Source organism: Gymnogyps californianus, chromosome 26, assembly GCF_018139145.2.
Source record: "Gymnogyps californianus isolate 813 chromosome 26, ASM1813914v2, whole genome shotgun sequence".
Classification (NCBI taxonomy): domain Eukaryota; kingdom Metazoa; phylum Chordata; class Aves; order Accipitriformes; family Cathartidae; genus Gymnogyps; species Gymnogyps californianus.
In genome coordinates this window covers 583571-606460 of record NC_059496.1, presented here as the reverse complement: position 1 = coordinate 606460, position 22890 = coordinate 583571, and the positions used below count along the sequence as shown (strand labels likewise).

General features: G+C 58.9%; 1 non-coding gene across 1 annotated transcript; it reads right to left on the bottom strand.

Annotated features, from left to right (window-relative positions):
• Positions 1 to 22817: 22817 nt before the first annotated feature.
• TRNAF-GAA (transfer RNA phenylalanine (anticodon GAA)) lies at positions 22818 to 22890 on the bottom strand. The gene has a single exon. It is a non-coding gene; the product is annotated as a tRNA-Phe (tRNA).

Below are 22890 nucleotides of genomic sequence, written 5' to 3'. Positions count from 1 at the left end.
GGTAGTTGTGAGCACCGGCCCTTCTTCATCCACTACCCAGGCCTGGTGGAGCACCAGGACAGTGAGGACTTCTGCCTCTGCACCATGAACATGCTTTAGGGCACCCACAGTCTGGGCATTGTCTTGGATTAGGTGAACGCTGGTATTTTTGTCTCTGAGGCAATTTCCAGCCTAGGTCATCTCTGTTCTGAGCTCTCCCTAACCCTCTGCTGATCTACCTGGCTGTTCCTGGCCCCCTCCCCATCAACCCTGCAGGGCCCCAAGCTGGCGGTGCTGCTCTGCAGAGCCATTTGGCTGTGGTGCCTGGGGTCACAGGGTGACTCCACACTGGCCTTCCTGGTCAGGGTGGGAAGCAGCTCCAGCTGGATGGGGAGGATGCTGCTAATCTCCCCAGTGCACTGGGGAGATCCCAGTTTATTACAGGGAGCCTGTGGGGGAGTCAGCTCCACCCCAGTGTTAGACACACTCTTACACAGGCTCCAGGTGAGACAGAGCAGGTTCGTGCCTCTGGACAAGTGAGACAAATCCAAACATTTGTCTTCGAACATGATCACCACAAGTAACAATAACAATAAAGATAATGATAATGAGACTGGTAACAATAATGATAATACATCAAAGCACCCATTTGGGATGGGATATCCTGGGAGTCGTTTATGGAGAGGGATGGGGAGTTTATCACTATTGCAAAACCTTTCATGTAAGCCCTTTCCTAACTGCATCCTTGAGCTCCTGGTTCCTCATGCTGTAGGTGAGGGGGTTCACTGCTGGATGCACCACCGAGTACGGCACTGCCACCACCAGATCCAGGGATGGTTAGGAGATGGAGAGGGGACTTCAGGTGCTGAGAAACAGGGAGACCACAGCCAGGTGAGGAGGCACATGGAAAAGGCTTTGTGCCATCCCTGCTCGGAGGGGATCCTCAGCACAGTAGTGCAGATTTTCACACAAGACCCAGGAGGGTCCCGTAGTGGGTTTGTTGAGAAGGGTTGTGCCGTCTTGAAGCGCACGGAGTCAGGGAAAGTTCTTAGCTCAGGCACAAACACTGAAGCTCTGACACCACAGGGACCCGTTATCTGACCACGGCGCAAAAGAAGCATTTTTACCTCACCACGTGCCTTCCTTGTGCTTATTTGGTTCATTGCCCTGGAACACGCCAGGAGCACAGGCACCACCGGTACTGCAGGTAAGACGTGAGCAATGCCCTGCCCACCCGCTGCCAGCTGCCTGAGGGGCCATTTGCCCCGGAAGTCACTCCCCTCTACTGGTCATGTGCTTTGTGGGGATTGCCTGGAAGGAGCGGCCACCCCTTCTGCTTTACCCGGAAGTACCTCTGACCCAGAATGCCCTTCCCCTCCATACCCAGGGGCTGCCATTTTGGTTTGGCCACCATTTGGGGGGCTGCCATTGTATGAACAGGGGCTGCCATTTTATGGGAGTGGGCTGCCATGTTCTTAAACATCATACTGCTCTGTGCTTGGCTGATAGCCACTGCTTGCCAGCATCAAACCCACGTGTTCTCAGGAAGTCCTATAATTGACTGGCAAAAGGACTCTCCCCTCCCTGTGCACCCAGAAGCACATCAGCAAAGGAAGCCCCCTGTTGTTACATGCAGGGAGGCCCCCAGTTCGGACAGCCTCATTCCCCACATGTTTTCATGCTGCATTGTGGTTGGGCGGCAGCCATTTTTTGACACCATCATACCCCCATGTTCTCATGCAGCCCTGTGACTGGCTGCCTGCCTGCTTTGGACAAGGAAGTGCTCAGATATAAAAATATATATTTGTATTACAATATATACATTTTTAGAAATATATGTGTGAGTGTACAAATATGTATAAATATACTTTTATTTATTTATCAATATATACGGTATTTTAAATATATATACCTTTCTATAGATGTATGTATGTGTATACATTTATATCTATATTTATTTTTATTTATATAAAAACATTTATAAAGCCAGAAAAATTAAATATATATAGCCATTATCACATAGGTATAAAATGGAGAAAGCCTTCTTCAATAAGAGCTAATGAATGAAGAATTAGAGTTTAAATGTGAATAGAAAGAAAATTACAAGGGTGGGTCGAGGTCCCCCACTTTACCAGGCTGCAGAAGAAGCCCAGACATGTCTGGGTTGGGGGGAACTTGTCTGGGTTGGAAAGAAGAGCCCAATCCTGGGAAGTGGCCTAGGAGGCCCCAACATCCCAGACCAGCTCAGCAGGACGGCCACGCAGGGTTACTGGGGCAGCCTCTGAGCTTTTCTTGGTGCCGCAAGACACAGGCAACGCTGTCTGCGAACATGGAAAACCAGGACAAAATGCCGACTTCAGAAGAACATGCGCATGGGGACCATATGGAAAAGACCCAAAGAGGATCTCAAAAAAGACCACGAGAAGCAGAAGAAACAGCCAGTGAGCCCATGAACCGCAAAGTGGATTTCGAGGTGCCAAACAGAGGCAGGGTGGTAGTGGGGAACTCCCTTTCCCCATGGGCGTGGGGGATCTCACAGCTACCTGCAAGACCACTGTGCGGTGCAGAGTGATGCTATTTAGATTTCCTTGTCCTTAGGTTGATAACCTGATGGAACGTTTCAAAAAGCTCTGGCTGAGTGAGTGAGGGGAGAAGTCAGGAGTGTGCTGGCACTTGTCCAGGTCCACCTGAGCCACACCAGCCAAAGCCAGTGTGCTGTGTGTACGTCATGTGAAAGGATGGGGAAGGGGGTGAGGGGTGGTGGCTGTAATGTACATTTGTATTGAATACTGTAGGACCTGAGCAGGATGCAACTGGTGTGGAAGAAGGGGTGGAGATTGTACTGGGTGTGGCTGGGACGGAGTTAATTTTCTTGTTAGCAGCCGCTATGGTGCTGTGCTTTGCCTTGGTAGCCAAAACAGTGTTGAGAACACACTGACATTGGACCTGTTGCTGAGCAGTGCTTGCACAGTGTCAAGGCTTTCTCTCTTTCTCACTCTGCCCCCACAGCGAGAAGGCTGGGGGTGGCAAGAGGCTGGGAGGGGATAAAGCCAGGACAGCTGACTCCAACTGACCAAAGGGATATTGCACACCATATGATGTCATGGTCAGCAGTAAAACTGGGGAGGGGGTGTGTGTTCTTTGCTCAGAGACTGGCTTGGCATCAATCTCCTGCTGTGAGTGATTACTTCTCCACTTATTAAACTGTCTTTATCTTGACCCATGAGACTTTTTTCCTGGCTTTTGCCCTTCCAGTTCCCTCCCCCATCCCGCTGGTGGGGAGTGAGCAAGTGACTGGGTGGGGGCTGCCACATGGGGTCACCCACCACACGAGCACAGAGCAAATAGGTTGGTATGTGCTTGTGAGGTCACTGGTGCCTGAGGAGATCATAGGCTGGGAGCTGGCACATGGCCTGTGGAAGTGTTGTGAGATTGCTGATGCCTGAGTAGCTGATAGGCCAAGAGCAAGCACATGGCTTGTGTTGGAGCTTGTGAGGTCACTTGTGCCTTGATATCTCATAGGCGAGCAGATAGCAAGTAGGTGGATATGTGGTGGTCAGGTCACTGGTGCCTGAGTAGCTGATAGGGAGGAGGGAGACACATGTCTTGGGTATGTACTTGTGATGTCACTCTTGGCTGAATAGCTGATAGGCCTTGATCAGGAGCATGGCCCTTATAGGTGCTCGTGAGGTCACCTGAGGCAGAGTACCTCAACAGCAAGGACATGGCAAATGGGTGTGTAGAATCCTGTGAGGTCACTGGTGCCTGAGTAGCTGATAAGGCAGGAGCAGGCTTATAGTTTGTGTAGGTGGTTTTGAGGTCACTGCTGCCTGAGTAGCCGATAGGCCAGGAGCAGGCCAATATCAGCAGTAGATGCTATGACATCACCTGTGGCTGAGTAGCAGATAGGCCAGGAGCATGCACATAGCTGTGTATGAGCTTGTGATGTCGCTGGTGCCTGAGTAGCTGATAGGGCAGAAGCTGGCACATAGCTTGTGTAGGTGCTTCTGATGTCACCAAGTCAATATTTAGACCACAACCAAATATGGGGTTTTGGAAGAACCATCATTAGCAGCAGCAGTCCATACACTGCACACACACGTGTGACAGTGTAACTCATGAGCACGCAGCGATGGCAGTAGGAGTGTGAGGTCACCATCAGTATAACCCGTGAGCACACAGCAGCGGCTGTAGGAGGGTGTGAGGTAATGTCACGGATGACACCCCATGGATGTGGGGCTCGGTGCAGAGCAGCCGTGTGCCCCATCAGAAGGGCATGATGTGGGACGGGAGCTGCCCAACCCCGTGTCTGTGAGGCCGAAGGAGCAGCCCCTGCAGCCCTGGCTGGAGCAGTTGGGGTGGGGGTGGCTCGGGGGCACCGCAGGGATGTGCCTGGGCACAGTGCCAGGAGGAAACCACAGGCTTCCTGCCCGGGCGCTGTGGGGGGAGCATGGGGAGCGCTGTGAGGTCACGTGGGCTGTGGTTTGTGCACCTGCAGGCTGCAGCTCCCGAGCCACCCATGGGGAATAACGGCCCCTCGGTGACATGTCAAGAGGCAGGGATACGTCTGAGCCTCTGGGCTGCGGGTCTGCAGGGACATGTCCCAGCTCCAGCTCATTTGAAGGGACCTTCCATGGGGCTCTCCAGGGAGGAACGGCTGAGCCAGTACTCCTGGGATGGGGCTCTGGCCTGAGCTAAGGCCCTTTCCCAGCTGCTGCTCCTAGCACACCAGGATCTGAAGCAGGGGCAGGGGCTGTTTCCTTCCCTTCCTGACACAGCCCCTGGTGCAGTCCCAGCCCTGTGGTTCCCATGGCACAGGGATGGCTGGACACTCGCACCTTGGGCTGTTGGATGTGCCCGGTATAGGAGATGCTCAGAGCTCCTGGTCCACACAGCAGGGTTCAAGGCATGAAAAATCCATTTTCCCCCACTACAGCCTGCCCTGTTCTGTGACGCACCGCCACCACAGTGACGTGACACCTGCAGTGGAGCCATCCCTCATATATGGTCATGAATGGCGCTGGAGAAGTTCATTGGAGGGCTGGGCTGTGTCGGAGGGGAGATAGCTCCCGATAATGTCTAAAAAGGTGCTGCTGCTTCGATTGGCTCCTCCTGTAGCTGGGCTGGCATCTGCAGAGATATATTGCCCTCTCGTCATCATTGTCCCCATGAGTCCACAGGAGCTGTGGCAGGGAGTGTGGTGCAGCAGGGATGTGCTGGCAGGGCAGGAGACTCAGGATGGGCCGAGAGGGAGTCCTGTCCCCTCAGATGCTGTGGCTGCTGCTCTGGGTACAGCTGTGCAGGGGTAAGTGCTGACTGCCCAGGGCCAGGGGCTCCCAGGGTGGTCATCAGGATTCGCCTGGGAATGGGGTTTCTTTGCAGGTGCTACTGAGACGAGGGGCAGAAGGGGCTCAAGTCCATGCACCCTGTGCCTTTCCCTGTGCCCATGCGGGTGGGAGAGAGTATCTCCTTTTCCAGGGCTCCAGTGCTTAGGGCAGCCTGTCCCTGGCTGCATTCACAGACACCCTCTCGTGGGGTACCCCCTGTTGCCCAGCACTGTGCCTCTGGAGCCAGTGGTGGCCTAGCTGGTGATGGCAGCCCCCAGAGATCCCCAGAGCACTGCCAACCTCTGGGGTAGCCTCGAGGGTTTGTGTGCTGCTCACTGCCCCCTTATTCCAGGGGAACCCTGACCCCATGAGGGCAGTGTGTACCCCACAGAGAGAAGGTAGCGGGACATCTACAGTAGAGAGACATCCTTCGTGGAGGGCCTGGCCCAGTGCAGGGACTGGACTGACACCAGGGATGAGGAGAGGAGATGGGTTGGGGGATCCTCAGATTTGTCTCGGTGTTCCCTGCAAACACGGAAAGCTGTGGGGTGGGTTTGGATGGTGGTAGGGCAGGTGGTTTGCACAGGAAGCTGCAGGCCTGGGTACACAGGGCTGTTGAGGGGGTGCTGGGCTGGGGAGGAGCGAGTGCCCAGTGCAGGGCTGGGCAAGGTGCCGGTGGGTATGGGTGGGGGCAGGTAGCCATTGGTGTGGGAAGAGGTGCCTTGTGCAGTGGGAAAGCAGGGACCCAGCAGAGCTAGAACTGGGCACCCCCAGCCTTGCTCAGGCCATGGGGATAGAAGGGACCTCCACACTGCACTGGGGACAGCCTGCAGGGGAGAGGGCTCCCACCCCAGTACCTCTGACTCGACCCAGGAAGGGGTTTCCCCCAGACCTGCTGTGCTGGGGCTTGGCGCTCTCCTGACCCGCCCCATGTTGGTGTTCAAAGGTGCTGCGGAGGTGAGGCTGGCAAATGGCAGCAGTCACTGTGCTGGGAGAGTGGAGGTGAAACAACAGGGCCAGTGGGGGACTGTGTGTGGTAACTACTGGAGCATGGACGATGCGGCAGTGGTTTGTAAGCAGCTGGACTGTGGGTCTGCTGTTGAAGCTCCTCAGTACGGACACTTTGGGCCAGGATCTGGCCCCATTTGGATGGATGATGTTGGCTGTAATGGCACCGAGTCTGCCCTGTCTGACTGCAAACACGCAGGATGGGGTGAACATAACTGTGCTCACACTCACGATGCTGGAGTGACATGTTCAGGTAAGGAAATAGCCTGTACTCCACTTTGGGGCCAGGGTGGGGGAAGGGACCTTGACTGTGTCCTCAGGGAGCAAGAAGGGGACGCCAGAGCAGGGCTCAGTGACGCTGGTCTAACTGCCGAGCTGGGACTGTCATTGCTGATGTCCCCAGTCCCTGGGGAAAGCCCAGAGGGACCCTACCCCAGGGTGAACTAACCTTGCCACAGTGCCTCAGTCCCCCTCAGTCAGTATCTTGGGCTGCAGATGAATCCTCCGTCCCTGCCCCGGGGTGTCCACTCATCTCCACCCATTCTGCCAGTTCCCAGCCAACAATGCTGAGGGTCCCTGTGCCGGAGAAAGCAGGGGGGACTTGCTTGGCACTCCACACCTTGGAGGAACAGCATGAGATGACTGGTCCTCCTGGGTCATTCCCCTTCACAGGCATGAGTACCTCAAGTGAATGAAAGGGCTTTTCAGAGAGGATGAGTACTGGGCCCTGAGGAGAGAAGCAGGGTGGCACACAGCTCTTCACTGCCTGTCCCCAGGGCTCGGCTCTGTGGTCCAGCACTGCAAGGCTTAGGAACTTTGCAGCTGCTTGACTCTGGCTGCTTCCTTCCACATCACCGCATGCACGGGCTGGCACTGAGACATCCCTGGGACTTTGACAGCCCTGTAGGGCATGGCTCCATGAAGCTAGCACTGACCACCTGCCCAACCTCTCCTGCCTGCCTATCGATCCCCACACTGCCCATGGAACAGGGTCTTTGCCAGCACTTACTGACTCTCATCTGTGCCTGCTGTTACCCTCTGAGTCAGTGTGAGGCCAGGGAGGCATGCGAGTCTCCGGGCCCTTTGTCCGGCCATTGGCTTGGGACCTGTGCATCTCCAGGCACAGCAGTGTGTCCCTGGCTGAGGACATCCCCTCCAAGAGGTATTGGAGGGGTCTGGACAGGCACCAGCCATCACAATACATGCACCATTTCTGTGCTCTGTGACATCTCCCACCTAAAAGGAACCTCCAATCTCCAGGAACAGCCCTGGGATTAGAGTGCACTACTGGCTGCCCAGGGTGATGCTCCTGCCTGGCCCAAAGCTCTGCAGGGGCTGAGCAGGCTGCAGCAGTCAGTATCATCTGGGCCACTTCTCCTGGACCCAAACTGCTCACCACCATGCTGGGCAGCACCAGGGCAACCTTGTGTGGGAGCAGTTTGTCTGAGCAGTACCTGTGGCTGTGAGTCTGCGACAGACACGTACCCTCGAGTGCTGTGATGGTGTAGAGAAGGGGTGCAGGGGGCCTGGATGTGTTTGTGTCACCAGCACTCCCCCAACAGCTTCCTCTGGGATGTGCAATGGGCAGTTTGGTCACAGCTTGCTTGGAGGTGATGCAGGATGTGGTCTTGTAGCTGCCAGAGGGCTCTGGGACTGCCAGGTGTTTTGTTTTTTTCCCAGGATTTTTCCGTCTGGTGGAAGGGAAGAGCCGTTGCTCAGGACGTGTGGAGATCCATGACGGGGACCAGTGGAAAACTGTCTGTGCTTCACACTTTGGTGCCAAAGCTGCTGATGTGGTCTGCAGGGAGTTGCAGTGTGGCAGAGCCCTGCCTGTCGCTGAGGCAGCTCACTTTGGAGAAGGGGTCAGTGCCATGTGGGATGGAGAGCTGCAGTGTGTGTGGGGAATGAATCCCTCCTCATCTCCTGCCTCAGGGGTCCTCCAGGAGCAGCCCTGTGCCCACCGCGAACAGCGCTGTTGTCACCTGCACACGTAAGGACTCAGGGACGGGCGTTTGAACATTGGGGTGAGCTTTAGCCTGAGGGGAGGCAGGTTGTGGGTGTGGAGACAAGGGAAGTGGGGTGTCTGTTCCCACAGGCTGGCAGAGAGGTGACCTTCCTGGGGGATCCTAGACAAGGGCAGGGCTGGGCTGATGCCCAAGGACAAGGATGGGGCATGGTTGGGAGGGCTCACTGGGATCATTGTGTTTGTTCCGCAGGGGACACAGCAAGACCTGAAGGCAGAGGATAAGCTGGGAGGAGCCCGGGGCAGGCTGTGGTCCAGGGCAGCTGGGGGCCCTGAGGAGAAGCAGCAGTGTGTGCTCGGGGGAGCCCTGTGGGGCAGGTCTCTTCTCAGGGTGCTGGGTGGGGAGGAGCAGGTGCCCTAGGTGGGCATGGGCCAGGGGCAGGTGGCAGCTGGCCGTTGGGGGTAGAAGGAGGTGCCAAAGGCTGTGGGGCCACAAATGACCCAGCAGGGCCACAACTGCACACCCCAGCCTTGCACAGCCCGTGGGGATAGAAGGGAGCCCTGCACTGCCCCGGGGACAGCCTGGAGGGGAGAGGGCTCCCACCCTGGCACCTCTGACTCCACCCGGGCAGGGGTTCCCCCAGACCCCCAGGGCTGGGGCTCAGCGCTGTTCTGACTGTCCTTTGTCAGTGTTTGAAGGTGCTGTGGAGGTGAGGCTGGCGGATGGTGGCAAACGCTGTGCTGGGAGAGTGGAGGTGAAACAACAGGGCCAGTGGGGCACTGTGTGTGGTAACTTACTGGGGCATGGATGATGCAGCAGTGGTTTGTAAGCAGCTGGACTGTGGGTCTGCTGTTGGAGCTCCTCAGTACGGACACTTTGGGCAAGGATCTGGCCCCATTTGGATGGATGATGTTGGCTGTAATGGCACTGAGTCTGCCCTGTCTGACTGCAAACACGCAGGATGGGGTGAACATGACTGTGCTCACACTCACGATGCTGGACGTGACAGTGTTCAGGTAAGGGGTCAGCCTGTTCCCCACCTTTTGGGCCAGGATGGGGGAAGGGACCTGGGTGTGTCCTCAGGGAGCAAGAAGGGATCCCAGAGCAGGCACAGTGATGCTGGTCTACATGCCAAGCTGGGACTGTCATTGCTGATGTCCCCAGTCCCTAGGGAAAGCCCAGAGGGACCCTACCCCAGGGTGAACTAACCTTGCCACAGTGTCTTAGTCCCCCTCAGTCAGTATCTTGGGCTGCAGATGAATCCTCCGTCCCTGCCCCGGGGTGTCCACTCATCTCCACCATTCTGCCAGTTCCCAGCCAACAATGCTGAGGGTCCCTGTGCGGAGAAAGCCAGGGGGGACTTGCTTGGCACTCCACACCTTGGAGGAACAGCATGAGATGACTGGTCTCCTGGGTCATTCCCTTCACAGGCATGAGTACCTCAAGTGAATGAAAAGGGCTTTTCAGAGAGGATGAGTGCTGGGCCCTGAGGAAGAGAGCAGGGTGGCACACAGCTCTTCACTGCCTGTCCCCAGGGCTCGGCTCTGTGGTCCAGCACTGCGAGGCCTCAGGGCTTGGTGGCTGCTTCACCCTGGCTGCTCCCTCCCACATCACCACAGTCACAGGCTGGCACTGGGAAATCCCTGGGGTTGTGACAGCCCCGCGGGGACATGACCCTGTGCAGGCAGCACTGACCCACTGCCAATCTCACCTGCCTCCCCACGGCTCCCCACACTGCCCCATGACATGGGGCTTTGGCAGCACTTTCCTGATCCTCATCGGTACCTGCTGTTCCCTGAGAGCTGGCATGGGCCCAGGGGGCATGCGAGTCTCCGGTCCCTCTGTCCGGGCCGTTGATCTGTATTGTGCGCTGCGTCCCTGACTGAGAACCTTCCCCCTCAGGCAGCATCAGAGGGGTCTGGACAGGCACCAGCCATGATAACAGCTGCACCATTTTTGTGCTCTGTGACATCTCCCACCTAAAAGGAACCTCCCAATCCTCAGGAACACCCCTGGGATCAGGGTGCGCTTCTGGTTGCCTCAGGGTGATGGTCCTGCCTGGCCCAAAGTTCTGCAGGGGCTGAGCAGGCTGCAGCAGTCAGTATCATCTGGGCCACTTCTCCTGGACCCAAACTGCTCCCACCGCTGCGGTGCTGGGGAACCATGCCAGGCAGCACAGGGGACTTTGTGTGGGAGCAGTTTGTCTGAGCAGTACCTGTGGCTGTGAGTCTGCAACAGACACATACCCTCGAGTGCTGTGATGGTGTAGAGAAGGGGTGGAGGGGGCCTGGATGTGTTTGTGTCACCAACACTCCACCAACAGCTTCCTCTGGGATGTGCAATGGGCAGTTTGATCACAGCTTGCTTGGAGGTGATGCAGGATGTGGGCATCTTAACTGCCAGAGGACTCTGGGAACTGCCAGGTGTTTGGTTTTTTCCAGGATTTTCCGTCTGGTGGAAGGGAAGAGCCGTTGCTCAGGACGTGTGGAGATCCATGACGGGGACCAGTGGAAAACTGTCTGTGCTTCACACTTTGGTGCCAAAGCTGCTGACGTGGATCTGCAGGGAGTTGCAGTGCGGCAGAGCCCTGCCTGTCGCTGAGGCAGCTCACTTTGGAGAAGGGAGTCAGTGCACGTGGGATGGAGAGCTGCAGTGTGTGGGGAATGAATCCTCCTCATCTCCTGCCCAGAGGGTCCTCCAGGGAGCAGCCCTGCACCCACGCAAACAGCGCTGTTGTCACCTGCACACGTAAGGACTCAGGAGACGGGGGCTGTGCCAGGGGTCGGGGAACAGAGCAAGGACCTGTTACTAGGCTGGTGTGGGGACAGGAGGGATGATGGCATTGTCTGCAGCATGAAAATAGTTGAGAAGGAGAAGAAAGGCATGCTGTTCTCTCTGGCCTCTCCCCCAGCTCCTGAGGGTACAAGAGCACCAATCCACCCTCTCTCCTCCTCCTCTGTCCCCAGAGTACACAGGGTTCAGGCTGGTGAATGGCAGCACAGCGTGTGCGGGGAAGGTGGAGGTCCAGGTGCTGGGGACCTGGGGACCCTCTGTGCCTCCCGCTGGGATCTCTCGGATGCCCACGTTCTCTTCGTTCAACTCAACTGTGGGTTTGCTGAGGCCATTCCCTGGAGGAGAGCATTTTGGGAGAGAGACTGGCCCTGTCTGGGAGAGGACTCCTTCCTGTGACGGCACTGAAGCCCACCTGGCACAGTGCCCAGTGATCACCCTGGGGGCCTCACCATGCTCCACGGGAACACTGCTGCTGTCATTTGCTCAGGTGAGTGCCGGAAAAATGCTGCATTAACTCCATCTGCCCTTTGTGTGCTGACACGGCCACCCAAAGCAGGGGTCCCATGGCAGTACCAGGCTGAAGTTCTCCTGGAGAAACCCTGGCATCCCAGGAGCCATCTGGAGGGCTTTGCCTGCTCAGACTGACCGCTCTGCTTTGGGAGAGCTGAGCACTGAACGGAGGCAAGCATCTACCCCAGGGCAGTGCTTAGCCCCAGCGCCACCACCAGGCCTGGGCTCCTCTGTTTTCATACTGTGGGACGAGCCCAGGACAGGGCTGCAGGGCTCTGCTCCATCCCTCTGGCTGCAGACAACCATATCGCATCCCCGCAGAGAGCCCTGCAGAGCCTCATCCCATGAGGCAGGCAGGAGCTGCCTGGTGCTCCCAGCAGCAGCAGACCTGGGTGTGAGCTGCAGAGAGGCCTCAGGCTTTCCCTCACTTCTCATCAGCAAAAGGGCTCAATCTTGTCCTGTTTGGTCAGAAAATCCCCCCTCGTCCTGCTCCCTGAAGGATGCCCTGCTCCCAGTGCCGCCGAATGGCTGTGGTATCTCTGTTGTCCCAGGCTCAGCCGGCTTTGCATCCCTGCGGCTGGTGGGCGGAGGGAGCCGGTGCGACGGACGAGTGGAGATCTTCCAGCATGGGATGTGGGGCAGAGTTCTGGATGATGAGTGGGACATGCAGGAGGCCAGTGTGGTGTGCCGGCAGCTGCGGTGCGGAGAGGCAGGGACAGCCTACAACCCCCAAAGCCTGAGCGAGGGACGGGCCCGTGGGGCTGCGAGGGGTCCGGTGCGCAGGGCACGAGCCAACCTGGCCCTCTGCAACACCTCCCTGCCCGAGAGTGCACCGGCAGCAGGGGTTGCGGAGGATGTGGGAGTCATTTGCTGGGTGAGCAGCACTGCATGGGCCCCCAGGTGACGGGGTGGGTGGGCAGCCAGGCCCTGACAGCAACTGGCTTTCTACCCACTACAGGGAGCCGGTGGGTCCGGCTGGTGAACGGGACTGGGCCGCTGCTGGGAGAGTGGAGCTGTACTACCAGGGCACCTGGGGACTGTGTGTGACGATGGCTGGGACCTGTCTGATGCCGCCGTCGTTTGCCACCAGCTGGGCTGTGGAGGGGCGGTGGAGGCGGCTGGCTCTGCTCGGTTTGGGGAAGGCTCTGGGCAGATCTGGCTGGATGGCGTGAACTGCTCTGGGGCCGAAGCTGCTCTCTGGGACTGCCCTGCTGGGCCCTGGGGCAGCACGACTGCGGGCACAAAGAGGACGCGGGAGTCATCTGCTCAGGTGTGTGCCAGGACCTGTGGTGGGAGCCTGGTTCCTGGGGAGGCCAGGACACAAGGAGAGCCAGGCATGGCCAAGGCTGTTCCTGACTGCCTCTGAGCTCCTGCCCGAGCCCGTCCTGTGGACACCCATGCACAGGCACCCTCAGTCCCACTGGGGTCCCTGGGAGCTCAGCAGTCCCCGAGGGTTAGCGGGAAGTGCGGGGTGTCTGTCCGTCAGGGACTTCTCTCTGCCCCTTGGGTGCAAGGGGAATTTGCTGGCCCTGCCCCTGCCGCCTGAGGGCCTGGGGGGTGCAGAGGTGTCCTGGCTCCACAGCCCCACACCAGCTGTTCCCCCTTGGTGCCTTTCCTCACAGAGTTGTGGCCCCTGAGGCTGGAGAACAGCGACGGCTGCTCTGGCGCCTGCAGGTTTTCTACAACGGGACATGGGGGAGCATTTGCTCCAACTCGATGACTCTTGACACGGTGTCGCTGGCATGCAAGAAGCTGGGCTGCGGGGATGGAGGATCCTGGAAACACAGCCTGCCCTAAGCAGGGTGTCGGCCCTGCCTGGCTGGATAACGTGCAGTGTGGGGGAGAAAACCAGCTCCTTCTGGCAGTGTCCCTCCACTCCCTGGAACCCGCAGTCATGTGAAGACCTGCGAGATGAGAATCCACATCACCTGCAATGGTAATCAGAGCCACCTGGGCACCACTGTCACCCCAGCTCTGCTCCCTGGTGGGCACGGCCAAACACAGAGAAAGAAGCTTGGAAGGGCTTTTCCTTGCCATGTCAGACCCTTCTGCTGCTGGTGGCACAAACGTGACCACAGCCACCCACGTCCAGCAGCAGTTGCCACCCAGGCTGCCAGCAGCACCTGCGGGAGGCAGAGGCATCTCCAGGTGAGGTCTCAGAAGAGACCAGACAGGGTTCAGAAGAGCCTCCCCTCCATGGACACCCTCCTGCTGCTCTCTGAACCAGGGCCTTTTGGGGCTGAGCAGTCAGGGTCCCCCACAGTCCTGCGTGTGTCCCCTGAATGACCAGGGTTCGGTTGCTGCCGTGACCAAGATGGCACAGGGAGGTGCAAGCAGAGCTCAGCCCTGCTCTCTTCTGCACCATCCCCTGAACCAGCCCCTTCACCACAGTGTTTCCTTCTTCAGGGGGACGCCCAGAAATGCCCCCGACCCGTTGGCCCCGTGCCCCAACTCCACGAGCTGCACAGGTAGGGAGCTGCTCCCCTGTGTACCCTTCTTGTCTGGCAGGGCTCTGCCTGCTCTCTCAGTGCCATGGGAAGTCTTTGCCTTCTCCAGCCAGGGAGAAGATTCGTGCAGTGGGAGGCGAGGACAGGTGCTCGGGCAGAGTGGAGGTCTGGCACCGTGGCTCTTGGGGGACGGTGTGCGACGATTCCTGGGACATGCGGGATGCTGAGGTGGCATGCAGGCAGCTGGGCTGTGGCCCCGCGGTGTCTGCCCTGCATGAGGCTGCGTTTGGGATGGGGATGGGCCCTATCTGGCTGGAGCAGGTGGAGTGCCGGGGGACAGAGCTGTCTCTGCAGGACTGCTGGGCCCGTCCTGGGGACAGCGGTGCTTGTCGGCATAAGGAAGATGCTGCCGTGCGCTGCTCAGGTGAGTGGCAGGGCTGGGACCCTTGCTCGGGTCTTGGCAGGGAGCTGGGAAAGCCTTACACCCACTTGGTCCTGGCGTGGGCCCTGACCTCCCAAGAGAAGGAATATTTCTGTAGAGTGCAGAGGCTGGTGCCAAGTGCGGAACAGCCTCGGTGGATCTGGACGTTCCTCGGCCACTGCCGTGGGGCCCTGCAGCCCCAGGGCTATCCCCTGGGCTGCCTGTGCCTTCCTGCCTGCCTCCCAGAGCAGAGCACTGGGCCCTGTCCCGGCCTCCCTTTCTAGCACTACAGGAGGGCAATTTGGGGGGGATGTGTCAGGGGCATCTCCAGACACACACAGGGTGTTGGGGAGGAGGCTCCCGGGACCCGCACACCCACCCTCTCAGCCCAGCTCTCCTTTGCCTCTTCTGCAGCTACACCCAGGACGGCAGCATTCCCACCCAAGCAGGTAACTTGTCCTCCCCCGGGGCTGGTATCCCCGGGCCAGGCTGTGACCCACAGCTGGATGAGGGGCTCCTTGCTGGGGTGTGAAACTCCCAGGAGGAGGCACTGGGAGGGTGGTGGGGGTTAGGGAGGGTTGTAATTTACTCAGCAGGGTAAAGCTTGCCCATCACTCACCCCTGGGGGCGCTCCACCCTTGCTGCCTTGTGTGATGGGGGTCAGGACTGATGCTGCCTCCACCTCTCCCAGGCCGTGCTGCCCCTTCCATGTTCTTGCCATGCAGATTCCCACTCGAGGCCGTCTGACTGGCAGCGGGAGAGTCTCAGTGCCCGTCATCATCTGCATCATCCTGGGGGCCCTTCTCTGCCTGCTCCTGGCCCTCCTGGCCGGGCAAGTGCTAAGCACCAGGACTGGGCGCAAGGTGGGTCCTGCCACAATGGTGCCAGGGAAGATAACCCCTGGAAGGGCTGTGGGGTGCTGCGGGATGTCAGTGAGGGGCACAGGCAGAGCTGAGGGGTGGACTGTGTGCTGCCACCTGTCCCAGACACCACCCCAGTGAGTGCCTGGCCGTGGGCACCAGCAGCAAGGGTGGAGAGAGCCCAGAGGTGGGGGGAGCTGGCCAGAGGCAAGGAAAGAAACGGGGAGAGTGGGGCTGGGAGATGTGAGCAGAGGGGAGATGGCCAAGGCTGGCAGTGCTCTGGGTATTGGTGGAGGGCGCTCTGGGGCAATGGAGATGCTAGGAGGAGCGTGGGGCAGGAGGGTCCATTTCCATGGTGTCAGGCTCCAGCCTGTCCCTCTGCCCAGCCCTGCCCACCCACCAGCAGGGCAGGGGCCCTGCTATAGACCCGTGGGGCAGAGAGAGGGCAGCTCCAGGTGGGAGGAAAACATGGGAGCTGCTCCAGGGTCAGACAAGGGGCATGACCCAGGGGCCAGAGGGGCATGAGCGCTGTCTCCAAAGGGATGATGTGAGGGTGATGCTGCCCCAGAGGATCTCCACAGCAATGTTGCCCTCACCGGGGATGTGGCAGCCGATGCCTGGACAGTGCAGTGGGCTGTGCTGTCGGAGCAGTGCTGGCTGGCCCAAGGAAGAGGTTTTGGGGGAGCACAGTGGGGTCCCATTGGCCCTCTGCCTGTCCCTCTGCCAGCCCTGCCTCTATCCCCAGGCTCCAGGAGAGCTCAGGAGCTCTTTCCCGAGGCCGTGTGTACGAGGAGATCGGTTACAGCCCAGCATGGGAGAAGCAGGCGAGGTTTGGTTCGCTCAGGTGGGTGTGGTCCTCCCTGGAGGTCACATCTGCAGGACCCTTTCCCCTGGCCCCAACCCAGAGCTGATCCCCTGAAGCCCCCCAGCCCGTGGTCCCTGCAGCACTGGCGCCATGTGTGTGTGGGAGAGCATCCAGGTCCTGGGCCAGGAGAGGAGCTTTCTCCCAACCACCTTTCACCGTCCCAGCTGGACAGCCCCTCTCTTTCTGCCCCTGCACCCCATGTGACACCCAAGGAGGGAGGGAAGGGGCTGTCCTAGGGACCTCTGGGAGCACCTTTGAGACAGGGTTTGTGCCAGGGGAGCAGGTAAATTCCCAGCCCTCCTCCCCATGCAGCCCCAGCTCTTGTGGTCCCCCTTCCCCAGCAGCGCTGACCATGGGCCAGGTCAGTGGGCTCGCTCCATAACACCCGCTGTGCATACTCTCCAGGCTCTTCTTCAGAGGATCCCTGAGCCAGCTGCAGCCTCCCTGGGCTCAGCGAGGAGGAGGATGGTCTGCATCAGCAGCAGGTTAACGAGGGCAGGAATGGGCTTCGTCTCCCTGCAGACATGTGTGATGGACAGAGGTGTCACTGAGTGTAGCTGCAGAGATGGGGAGGACATGGGGGTCTCCTGTGGCGCTGCCAACACCAGTGTCTCAGCCCTGTGTCCCTGCGCCTCCTCCCGTCCTCTGCTCTGCAGGACGTATCTTCTCACTGTCACCAACTCCCCTCTCCTTCAGATTGTTCTTGTCCTGGCCGCAGGTGAGCCAGCAGAATGGCTATTGATGATGCCAGGGAGGTTTCTGACCCTGGGGAGGACGCTGCCCCCTGAGCAGGTGCGAGTGGGAAATGTCCAGGGTGCCAGAGGAGGGAGCAGGGCCCAGGATGCACCAGAGGTGAGAGGGAAATTAGCACTGCTGGTTCCTGGGGTGCCATCCTGTGGCACCACGAGTCGCTGCTGTCCTGAGACCCCAACCTCCTGGGAAGGGGGAACCTGCCCCAGGAGTTTCCTTGGAGGGACTGGGGTGGGAGAAGGAGCTGAATGTGGTGAGGAGCTGGGAGGAAGATGATGTACAGACCCCATGAGTGAACTGCAATGTCCTGCCTTGCTGCCTGCAGGGCCAGCCTGCGCTCCCGGACAAGTGTCGGGGTCCCCAGAGCTGAAGGAGACACCTTGTCCTGTCCCTGGCGAGCATGGGCTATGATGATGCTGAAGAGGTGTCTCTGGCACATCCCGTGAGGACACAAAGGCTGTGACATGGAGCTTCTGTGCACAACAGTCCTGAGCCCCAGGCCAGGAGAGCCCATCCTGCTGTGCAGCTGGGTGCAGCCGGGAGGAGGAGAGGTCTGTGCAGCTGGGAGAGCTGTGAGCACATGGGAACTGTCTCCCTTGACCCATGGGCAGCAGAAACGCCTGGAGTTTCCTCTTTTATTCCCCTCTTTCTGCTGTGCCTCCAGATTTTCTTCTTATTAAAAGTCTCTGAGGGCTTTGACCCACAGCTGTGCTTGCCTGCCCAGGTGGCGGGTGTCTCCCTGAGCTCACCAGGGGGAGCAGAGAAGAAGGACATGGGTGCGGAAGGGCTCAGGTCGGGTCAGGCTGTGGGCTGCGAGAGCCCATGGTCCCTGGGGAATAATCCTGCTGACAGAGACATTTCCATCCTGCTGGCCACAGGCACTTTCGAGTCCAAATGGCTCTCTGATAGGTCCCGTGATGCACCTCAGCGGCAGCACCCATTTCGTCACCCTTGGGTTTCCAGCTCCTCTTTCCCCCTGCCTGGGCCCCGCTGGTCCCACAGCGCAGAGGCCATGACAGAGCTGCCAGGACAGGGGAAGCCCTGGGCTTTTGTCTCACAGAAGTGAGCGCTAAGGTGGCTGCAGTGCCCTGAACACCCCAGCCAGCCCCAGTGGGATCAAGGCCCACGGATTACCTCCCATAATGGTCAGGAGGCAGCTCTGCTCCCCACTGCCCCAGCACAGGGTGCAGAGCCATGTTCAGGGACACATGGGGCTGGGATTCCCTCTCCTCATGCTCTGCCAGGACCCATCTCCATTGCTCCTCCATTGCCTTGGGCCCTGCAGACCCTGAGCACTACTGCCACAGCCCAGAGCTGCCTTCTTCCTGAGCAGGGGCTGTAAGGCCCCACGGCAGCCCTGGGACCCCCTCCTCCTGCTCCCTCCAGCCCCACCCCTGCCCTCCTGCTGCCTTGCCAGGGGTGTCATTTGGGTTTGTGTCGGGGCAGTACTTGTGGGCAGGTACAGGAGGGAGGGAGCAGGGGAGATTGGGGCACCTTTCCCTCAGCGCTGTTGGAGGGCCAGAGGGATGGAGAAAGGATCCCCACGAGATGTGTGCTGTAGCCAAAAGCCGTGGTCCAGCCCTGCCTGAAGAAGGGCTCATCTGGGAGGATGCTCATGTGGGCACGTTTCCATGGCAGATGAGATTTTGTGTCCCTCCTCTACAGCAGGTGCTGCTGGGAGCTGAGCCAGGGTCCCTCTCCCTTGGCCGGGGCTTTCACCTGCCCCTGCCCGCAGAGAAGGCTCTTACGCAGGAGCCAGTCGAGGAGAAGGCTTTGACACCTGGGCAGGACCTGGCACCCAAACTGCCCTCCCTGCTCCCGCTGGTGGGTCTCCACACCCCTCTGCCTTTTCCCCAAAAGGCTCTCTGCTGTGGCTGGAAGGTGCATTTGCTGTCTGTGGCAGGCAGGGTTCCCTGTGGGGAGTTACTGCAGCTCAGTACTGCTGCAAACAGCAGGATCTGGCCTAGAGGAGAAGAGGGAGGAGGCGGCTGTCGCCAACATCCTCTCCCACTTCAGCACTGCCCCATTCCCTGCCGGGAGCTCCACCACCCCTGGGGTGACGCTGGGGGTTCTGGGGAAGCCCAGGCTCACACACCCCTTTGCCCCATACCTGGAGCCTTCCTGCTGGCAGCCCCCATGGGAGAGCAGCGTTCCCAGGGCCAGACGCCCACGATGATGGGTGACATACATGGGCACTGCAAACACAGCCTCCATCCCCTGGAAAACTCCCACTGGGCAAGCTCCAGCCCTGCATCTCAGAGAAGTAAGGTGAAGTGAAGTAAAGAAGAAGGGGGGAGTGCTATCTTCTGAACACAGGATGGTGGGGGTCTATGGGCAGCATGGACACTGACCAGCAGAGTCAAGGTGTCCCAAGTGGGGACCAGGGCAAAGAGCCCAGTGCCTGTCCCGTGCCACCTCGCCGCCAGCTCTGCCCTCCCGTAGGTGTAATATTTCTCCCTTACTCTGGCACCTGGCAGAGCTTTGCCTCCTCCTCCTCGGGGAGATGAGCCACAGGCCTGTGTGTGCTTGAGGGGGCAGCACACCTGAGCGAAAGTACCTGTTTCATGCATTTTGGGACCTGAACAGTCTGGCCCTGCGGGCTGGGTCCATTCTCTGCAGCAAAGCAGGATTGTCACTGTGCCCCAGATCTGTGGTTTCTCCTGCAGCTCCCGAGGACCTACCTGAGGGGGGGTCACAGTGAGACCCCAACTCTCAGCACTGCTGCCCCGACGCTGGCAGAGCATGCTGTTTAAAGTCCATGGAGAGCAACCTTATTTCTCTGAGGCTGGGCTCACTGCTCCTGGGGCTGGGCACCTGCAGTGAAAGTCCATGTCTCATACCCCATTTTGGTTACAGGTGTTATTGCCAAGGGAGCAGCCAAGGCACCATCTCCTGGCCCTCACTGCCTGTGCATGGCGGTGGACAGGCCTGTGCCTCCCCAATGCCATCAGCACAGGGTGGACAGAGACACCAAACACCCCAGGAGCAAGAGCTGGCACCGGCCCTACCAGTCCCACCTCAGCAGGGCTGTGCCTGACCTCAGCAGCTCCAGGTTCCCTGAGCTGAGGCTCTGCTCAAGCCACTGGTGATGGTGGAAGGAGAAGGACCTGGAGACAGGGTCAGCGTAAGAAATGTCATTCCTCCAGCTGGGAGACCCACAGCCCCGCTCAGGCTCGTCCAGCTCAGACACCCCTCCCTGCTGGCACAGAGGGGTGCTTCCCACATGGTATGGATCTCCACCTGGAGACAGGACAATCTCAGACCCTTACCCCTGGAAAGCCACCAGGCCAGTGTGGCCCTGGTCCCAAAGGACACCTGGGCTGGACCAGCACCCTCACACCACATCTCTCACTGCAGCCAGAAAGGATTCTCTAGTGTGCTGCTGACCTCTGTCCCCTGCCTGAGATCTCCCCACAGACACACTCTGTGGGTGGGTCTGTGGTGCAGGGCAGTGACACCGATCTCAGGTCCAGCACAGCTGCCTGCTTCTCCTCCAAGAGGGGGCTCAGCAGAGGCTGCGCACATAGCCCTCCTCACCTCACAGCCAAGCCCTGGGTGGGCAGGCAGGCCCACAGGGTCGGAGAGGACCAGTGCCCAAGCTCTAACCCGCACCTGCCTGAGGCTGGGGATTCAGGGCAAAAACACCCCATGGAGATGCTGGGGATTGAACCAGGACCTCCCTCATGCAAAGCGGGCGCTCTTCCACTGAGCTACATTCCCTTGACACTCGCCAGCAGGGGAGACCCTCTCCTCCCATAACATGTCTATGACAAGCACAGTCCTGTTGTCCCCTGGGTGCCCAAAGACCCTCTGCAGAAAACAGCACTTGAACCCTTCTGAGATGGGGGAAGTCAGGACAGCCTCTCCGCTGCGGTCTGATTTTGGCACAGTGCTGCACTGCAGAGCGCAGCCCCTTCAACGTCTCTGCAGGGCAACGGGGCAGGAGGAGGCTCTTGCTCAGGCACTTCTCCCATGCTCTGGCCCACTCTAGGGTGGGTTGATGGAGAGGAAAACAACCCTGAGCCTCCTCTGACGCCCAGGGCAACACCCCTCTGGGCCACATCTGTCCCCAACTCCACAGCAGGAGCCGTGCAACAGGGTGAGGGAAATGCCCTCCCTGAGGGGAGGTGCCCCCAGCCTCTGATGGCACCCCAGGGCATGTGGTGGAGGAGACACGGGGGCAGAAATCTTACATCCTCTCCTCCAGGCACTGGGCCTCCCCTGCACCCCTCTGTCCCCCAACATCCCTGGAGGTGAGCTGAAGGGCAGGCTTCCACCTCCATGGGGCTGCGCATGTGGCTTGGCTCAGGGACCTTCCCACTCCTTCAGCACTGAGGCCTGTCCTGACAGCAAAGCAGTGCCCTGGGACAGCCCTGGCTGGGGTCTCTGTGGCAGGGTGGCTGAGCGTGTTCAGCTGTTAACTCAAAGGGCGATGGTTTGACCACACGCAGGGACGGTGTCCCCATGGTGGTACAGCTGGGGCAATTGTGTTGCCCAGTGCCATAGATTTTTCCCAGTGCCATAGATTTTTTTCCTGCTGAGCCCCTGCCTGGCAGAGAGGGTTTGGGGAAATCAAAACCAAGACCACAGTCACCGTGAACTTCTGGAGTGGTTGAGTGGAGCTAAGGGATGGACTGCTCATTTCTTCTGCTTTGCACACATGGTCCTCAAAGCCATCCCCGGCAATGACTTTCCCATTCTTGCTCAAGAACAACCTAGAAGGACTCTTTGGAGAATGACAATCCTGCAGGCACTACCCCTGTGGCCAAGTATTTGCAAGCTCACGCTCAAAGCTGGCAAGACAGGAACTTTGCTTGTTCAGATGGTCTCTCCCTCTCCCCTCCTCTCCCTTGCGCTCAGGCACAACAAAAGCCAGACTTCCCTGGAGGTGCATGCCTGGGGAGCCAGCTATGAGGCAGCAGAACTGCACGGGTTAGAACATGCACGTTGCTGTGGGACTATAGGCCAGTCTGTGCCATTCCTTGGCCTGAGTGGGTGACTGGGGAGAGGCTGAGACTGAAGACAGAGGGAGATGTCCTGGGTCAAAGTTGTCACTGTGTTCCTGATGGGCGAGAAGGGTTCTGTAGCAGCAAGAGGTTGCAAGAGGGGAGCCCAGCAGCTTGTTGGAGCTCATGAGCAGGTCTTTCTTCCTCTGGGCAGGACTGATGGCTGTGAAGGGCTGCAGCTGAGCTGGACACTCCAGTCTGGTGGGTGAGCAGATTTGGGTATGGAAACTGGGACAGCTGAGACACTTGTGCTGTGAGCCCTGGGTTTGGTGCTGAGAGAATGGAGAACACAGAAGCATGTGTGATGCTCAGGAAATGCAGAGGGAGGTAAATTTGGAGAGTAAAAATGACATCCAGTGGTTGAACTGGGCTGTTTGGAAGTCACCGTGTGAGAGTTGGTGACCTTCCATGCTAGACCCCAGGGGAGCCACGGCTGGCATTTCTGTCCCGACCTGTGCCCCTGCAGCAGCAAGGAGCCAATGCAGAGGATTTCATGTGGGGCCCCCAAGGGGTCCCCTGTGCTGCGTGTCTCCCTGCTGATGCCCAGAGAGGAGCACATCTGTGTTTCATCAAACCATTGCAGCAGGGGGGCAAAGGGGGCCAAGAAACTCTGCTCAGGGCAGCTTGTGACTGGACAATTCAGGAGCCAATGCACCACAAGGGACCATCCTCAGCATGGCTTTGTCAGCTGTCCCTGGCACATCAGAGGTCTCGCTGTGACAGACCTCTGGAGGGAGGATGCTGCCATTCAGGCCTCAGCACCAGGGAGTGCCTCTCCCAGGGACTGGGGGGCGGTGGCCTCCCCCGTGGGCAGTATGCTCTGCTCTGGGAGAGCATCCTGCTGGGGCAGGATGGAAGAAGGCAAAAAATCAAAGGGAGAAAATCATTGCTGAAGCCCGGGGTTGAACCAGGGACCTTTAGATCTTCAGTCTAACGCTCTCCCAGCTGAGCTACTTCAGC